At 48.2% G+C, this 6,761-nt stretch overlaps 1 protein-coding gene across 1 annotated transcript in view; it reads right to left on the bottom strand.

Annotated features, from left to right (window-relative positions):
* Positions 1-1,962, bottom strand: part of LOC140105169 (ranaspumin-like) — a 42,915-nt gene extending 40,953 nt beyond the window's left edge. Inside the window, exon 1 of the mRNA XM_072129113.1 lies at positions 1,804-1,962. The gene's annotated coding sequence lies outside the window, so the exon portion shown is untranslated. The remainder of the gene's footprint in view (positions 1-1,803) is intronic.
* Between the last annotated feature and the right edge of the window lie 4,799 nt (positions 1,963-6,761).

Raw genomic sequence — 6,761 nt, forward strand, 5'->3', positions numbered from 1 at the left:
TTTAGCAATTTGGACATATAAGGGCTTATTTTTTGCGACATGAGATGCACTTTACAAATACTTCATTTTAATGGGTCATTAGCTTATTGATGAGATTTTATTAACTCTTGAATGTATGGGTGAAAAGAAAATTGTCAATTTTGGTTTCCTTTCTTTTTGTATTTTTTGGGGGTTTTACACCGTACAATAAAAATACTATATTATCTTTATTCTACAGATCACTACGATTACGGTGATACCTCATTTATATAGTTTTTCATTTATTTTTACAATTTTACTGGAAAAAAACTAATATAGAGGAAATCTCATTTGTTTTTGCATCGCCATCTTTACGGAGATATAACGCTAATATTTTTCGGTTGACAGAGCTGGTTTAGGGTTTATTTTTTGCGTGGTGAGTTGTTCTTTTCAGTGATACCATTTCGGCGTACATAACTTTTTTTGATCACTTTTTAGAACATTTTTGTGAAGTGATTCTATGAAAAATGGACATTTTTTGCGAGTTTTTCGTGTTTTGTTTTTACGGCGTTCACCGAGCGGGTCAAGTAATGTTACTAAGTTATTGTACAGATTGTTACGGACGCGGCGATACCAAATATGTGGGGTTTTTCTGGTGATTTTGTGTTTTATTACTTTATTAGATATGTATAGGGAATGTTTGTGTTTAGGGGACTTTAACTTTATTTAATTAATTCTTTTTATTAATAAATGTATATATGAAGTGTTTTTAACATTTTTTTTTTTACTTTAACAGGTTGGCTTGAAAAAGCGATCCTCTGATCGCTTGTTCAAGCTCTTCTTCATATAATACAGTGTAATACAGATGTATTACACTGTATTATGTGACACACTAAGCATGCACACTAAGGAGGCAGGACCCAGCTCCCGGAAGAAGCTGCGTATCCCCGGGGCACTGGCAGACCCCGGGGATGACAGCGGAGGATCGGACCCCCCCGGTAAACCCCACAGGGGGGTCCGATTTGGCGCATGGGACCCTTGCACGCCGCGATCACACAAGACCGCGGCGTGAAAGGGGTTAATGCCCGCGATCGGAGGAAACTCCGATCGCGGGTACTAGAGACGGGTGCCAGCTGTAACATACAGCTGGCACCCCATGTTTCTGGTACCGGCTCCGTTTAGGAGCCGGTACCAGAAGCATGACGTAATAATACTGCAAATTGCGGGAACGCACCTCCCGCCATGCAGTATTATTACGTCAAATGTCGGGAAGGGGTTAAAGGATCATTACACTTTTGTAGTTTTTGCACAAAAAGATTAGTAATTGTGTCATAATACAGTGGAAATGTCTTTTCTATTGCTATTAGAATAGCATTCAGCGTGCCACAATTATCAAAAGGAGAAATTATACATTAACAGATTCATAAACTGGAAAGAGAAAGGGAAATAACGCCAAGCTAAAGAAATTCCCTGCAAATGAAAGAAGAGTACTTACTTCTGACCTATCTGCCTATTGATTGCCTATTCACAGCCTGCGATTAAATAAGGCTATCCGCAAATCAAGAAAGGAAAACCGAATCGAACTACAGGTCTCAGCACACCAAGGAATCTGCACAGTGCAGGTGTGAACAATCTCTGAATCTTGTCCGGAGAAGCGAGCGGTAAATTATATACTGAGACAGACACGCCATATCGGAGCGCGACATGCTTGCTTCAAAGACTGGGTATGACATATTTTTCTGATTAAAGGGGTTGTGTCACCATAGCAGATAGACATACTCTAGCTCAGTGCACTGTAAGCTATAATTTCACAATTTACTGTTATTAGAAAATATGCAGCCTTACTGAGTTATTCTGCTGTGAGGTGACTGCTGGCTCCCCATGCTGGTAGCTGTGTCCCGTCCTGCCTGCCTTCTCCCCTGGCCGAGTCTGCGCAGAAGGAATCACTTTCTGCTTGTCTGTTTACATCTCTGACTGCAGACTCCTCCACTGCCTCAGACTGAAGGAGACCAGCTGACAGGGAGCAGCCAATGGGAGTGAGGGGGAGGGGCCGAATGAGCTGTGCAGCCGAGTGCAGTGTGATCTGCCCTGTATGTTTCAGTGATAATACCAGGCTCCTCCAGTGCAAACAGGGGCACATTAAAGGAAACCTACCACTTAAAAGTGGTAGGTTTATACACATATACATGGCACCAGCTCAGGGTGAGCTGGTGCCAGAGCATATTTTTGTTAGGGAAACAAAGCCCCTATCGCAGAATTATAAGTTATATTAACTTATAACTCGGCGCACCGCACTCGGGCACGGCGCACCGTGCGTGCGCCGGATTCTAAAGTGCTGGAGAGCCGGTGATGTCACCGAGCTCTCCGGCACGCGTGCGCCTGCGCAACTCAGCACGGGGAAACAGGCCGTGCTAAGTTGCGCAGGCGCGCGTGTGCGTGTGCCGGAGCCCTTTTTTGGGCTAATCCTCATGTCCCGAGTGTCTTTTAGAAAACTTTATTGCAGGTATATGCAATTTTTTTTTATGCGGCTACTGGAGCGTGGAGTAGCCGGACATGAGGCTACTAGTCGCGGCTACTCCACGCCCCGGTAGCCACGTTACTCCGCCTACCAGGTAATCTTCGGCGCGCAGCTCCTGGTAGCTGCGTGCCCTCGTCCTGGCACCCTGCGTTCTGCGCAAGTGTAGAACGCAGGCCTTCGGCTACGCGGTCGCGGCTCCGGGGCCGGAGCTACTGCGCATGCGCAGAAGGCCGCAGATGCCAGGGGACTCAGACGAGGGCGCGCAGCTACCAGGAGCTGCGCCGAAGATTACCTGGTAGGCGGAGTAACGTGGCTACTGGGGCGTGGAGTAACCTCATGTCCGGCTACTCCACGCTCCTGTAGCCACATAAAAAAATTTGCATATATCTGCAATAAAGTTTTCTAAAAGACACCCGGGACGTGAGGAATAGCCCAAAAAAGGGCTAATCCTCACGTCCCATTCATCCACCTACCACCCCTTCTACCTTTATAGGTAGAATCGGGGTGGTAGGTTCCCTTTAACATATATCAAGCAACACAATTCTGTCAGACACTGCATGATAAATGTGGCAAACGGTCCGACTGTGCACTGAAACGCCCCTTTCACTGCAGAATTGTGTGTAGCATTGGGTATAAATCAGCCACGGCACAAATGCATCACAGATAAACCAGAGGTAAAAATTAGAGAAGGGAAGACTAAGATAATAGAAATGAGGTAGATGTATGTACTAGAAAGGAATAGAACATTTATCTGCCACCAAAAATAATATGTATCTGATTTCATAGGAAGAGAAAATCAGATCTAACAGTGAGGTATAGGACAGATTTGAGGGTAAAACAGGATTGGACTGAGGAAGATATAACATAAATCTCTATAAAAAGATAAAAGAAGGAATAAACTATCTGGAAAAGAAAGATTGATTATACAGATAGAGCATATTCCCAAACTTAAGCTGCATTCACACTGCCGTTGCCTGCCCGTATCGTACCGTAGCGGGCAACGGCAGTACACGGGGAGAGGAGGAGGAGGTGAGCGCAGCTCACCCTCGCCCCTCTCCATAGGGATGTATGGCACACGGCGCCGTATTACGGGAAAAGATAGGACAGGTCCTATCTTTTTCCCGGGTACGGAATGGTACGGTGCCGCACGTGTGCAGCACCGTACTGCTCCCGTATGGCGCCGTGCACCCATTGCTGCCTATGGGGGACGTATATCGGCCGTATATATATACGTCGGCCGTATATACGTCCCCCATACATGAGTGTGAATGCAGCCTAAGATGAAATCCTAAATGGCAGCATGAGGAGAAGTTCACAAAGAGATAACAGTAGAGATGAGCGAACACACTCGTCCGAGCTTGATGCTCGTTCGAGCATTAGCGTACTCGAAACTGCTCGTTGCTCGAGTATTTCGCCAGCTCGAGAAAATGGCATCTCCTGCCGTTTTGCTTTTTGGCGGCCAGAAACAGAGCCAATCACAAGCCAGGAGACTCTGCACTCCACCCAGCATGACGTGGTACCCTTACATGTCGATAGCAGTGGTTGGCTGGCCAGATCAGGTGACCCTGGAATAGACTAGCCCCTGCCCGCGCTGCTCGGCTCATTCTCTGTCTGGATGCCGCTAGGGAGAGAGCTGCTGCTGGTCAGGGAAAGCGTTAGGGTGTTCTATTAGAATAGTGTTAGGCAGGAGTGATTCTACAAGAACCCAACAGCCCTTCTTAGGGCTACAATAACGTTTTATTTTCCTTTTTTTTGGTTTGCTTGTGGCTGGGCTTGCATCTACTACCATATTGTGAGGAATTTGCAGGGAGACTTGCGACCGTTGTGTTTAGCTCTTAGTGACACACATATCCACCTCAAACACCGAAGTGGGACAATTTATTAGGGGTTTGATTTGAATTAGGCACAGTCTGCTGATTTTTTTTTTTTTACGTTTATTTCTTTTTAAAACTCACAGTAATCTGGCAAAGCAGTGTGCTTTCACTGTAGGCTAGAAAATAGCCATAGGAGAACCCCAACGGCTTACTTAGGCCTACAATAGCGTTATATTTTCCTTTTTTTTGGTTTGCTTGTGGCTGGGCTTGCTGGCATTAGTAGTGCAGCTAGTACCATATTGTGAATAATTTGCAGGGAGACTTGCGGCCCTTGTGTTTAGCTCTTAGTGACACACATATCCACCTCAAACACCGAAGTGGGACAATTTATTAGGGGTTTGATTTGAATTAGGCACAGTCTAATGATTTATTTTTTTTTACGTTTATTTCTTTTTAGAACTCAAAGTCATCAGGCACAGCACAAAATCCATTTATGTGCTGTCAGTGTAGGTTAGAAACTAGCCATAGCAATAGGATAGCATCGTTTTGTTTAAAAAAAAAAAAAAAAAATTAAAGTTTACACTTTAATTTGGAAAATGTTTAACCCCAGGGCTAGGGGTAGAGGACGAGGGCGTGGGCGTCCAACTACTGCAGGGGTCAGAGGCCGTGGTCCTGGGCGGGGTGAGACACCACCTGCTGATGAGGGAGCAGGGGAACGCCGCAGAGCTACACTCCCTAGGTTCATCATGCTTCAAGTTACTGGGACTCGTGGTAGAGCACTGTTGAGGCCAGAACAGTGCGAAGAGGTGATGTCGTTGATTGCAGATAATGCTTCTAGCCATTTGTCCACCAGTCAGTCTTCCATGCAGTCCACCCATTTCACCGAAATCAGCACTCCTCCAGCTCCTTCACCTCAGCCTCCTTCCCCCCAGTCTGCCCCCTCCCAGCAAAATTTGGCATTTGAACCGGCATACTCTGAGGAACTGTTTTCTGGACCCTTCCCACAGTCACAAACCACTGGTCCGGTTGCTGCTGAGCTATTTTCCGATGCCCAGGTTTTCCACCGGTCGCAGTCTGTGGGTGATGATGACATTATTGACGTAGTGGAAGAAGTGTGTAAAGAGGTGTCGGACGATGAGGAGACACGGTTGTCAGACAGTGGTGAAGATGTTGTCAGGGCAGGAAGTCTGAGGGGGAAGCAGACTGAGGGATCGGAGGATGATGAGGTGACAGACCCAAGCTGGGTTGATAGGCCGGGTGAACACAGTGCTTCTGAGACGGAGGCGAGTCCTATACCAGAACAGGTTGGAAGAGGCAGTGGTGGGGCCAGACGGAGAGGCAGGGCCAGAGCTGGTGCATCAGCCCCAAATGTTTCACGTAGTGAAGCTCCCGTGGCGAGGGCTAGATTTTCAGAAGTCTGGAGGTTCTTTAAAGAAACACCGAATGACCGACGGACTGTGGAGTGCAACCTGTGCCAAACCAGGCTCAGCAGGGGTTCCACCACTACTAGCTTAACTACCACCAGTATACGCAGGCATATGAATGCTAAACACCCCACTCAATGGCACCAAACTCGTTCACCTCTGGCCGGGCACACCACTGCTCCTTCCCCTGTGTCATCTACTAGTCAGCCCCCTGCCCAGGACCCCGGCCCAAACACCTCCCGTGTGAAAACCCCATCTTCGCCTCCACGATCCTCCACAGCATCCACCAGCGTTCAGCTCTCCATACCCCAGACGCTGGAGCGCAAAAGGAAGTATAGTGCAACCCACCCACACGCCCAAGCCCTCAACGTCCACATCTCCAAACTGCCTGGAGATGCTGCCCTATAGGCTGGTAGAGACCGAGGCCTTTCCAAACCTCCTGGCGGTGGCCGCCCCTCGGTGTTCGGTCCCCAGCCGCAACTACTTTTGCCTCCTCCTCCCACCCCTCCTCCACCTCCTCCTCCGAATTACCATCCGTGGGCATGGCGCCATCAGTCGGTAGCTCTAGGCACAGCAGCAGTGCCGTTGCTAAGCGACAGCAGGCGGTGCTCAAACCGCTGAGCCTAGGCAATAAAAGGCACACCACCCAAGAGTTATTACAGGGCATCACGGCGCAGACTGATCTGTGGCTGGCACCGCTGAACCTGAAGCCAGGCATGGTTGTGTGTGACAACGGCCGTAACCTGGTGGCGGCTCTGCAACTCGGCAGACTGACACATGTGCCATGCCTGGCCCATGTGTTAAATCTGATAGTTCAGCGGTTCCTCAAGACATACCCCAATCTGTCTGATTTGCTCACGAAGGGTGCCGCATCTGTGCGCATTTCAGGAAGTCCAGCACAGATGCTGCCCTTCTCAGGGCAGCACAGCACCGCCTCCAACTGCCTGCTCACCGACTGTTGTGCAACGTGCCCACGAGGTGGAATTCAACATTAACCATGTTATCCAGAGTTTACCAGCAGCGCAGAGCGATTGAAGACTGCCAGAT

Source organism: Engystomops pustulosus, chromosome 10, assembly GCF_040894005.1.
Source record: "Engystomops pustulosus chromosome 10, aEngPut4.maternal, whole genome shotgun sequence".
In the NCBI taxonomy this organism is placed as follows: domain Eukaryota; kingdom Metazoa; phylum Chordata; class Amphibia; order Anura; family Leptodactylidae; genus Engystomops; species Engystomops pustulosus.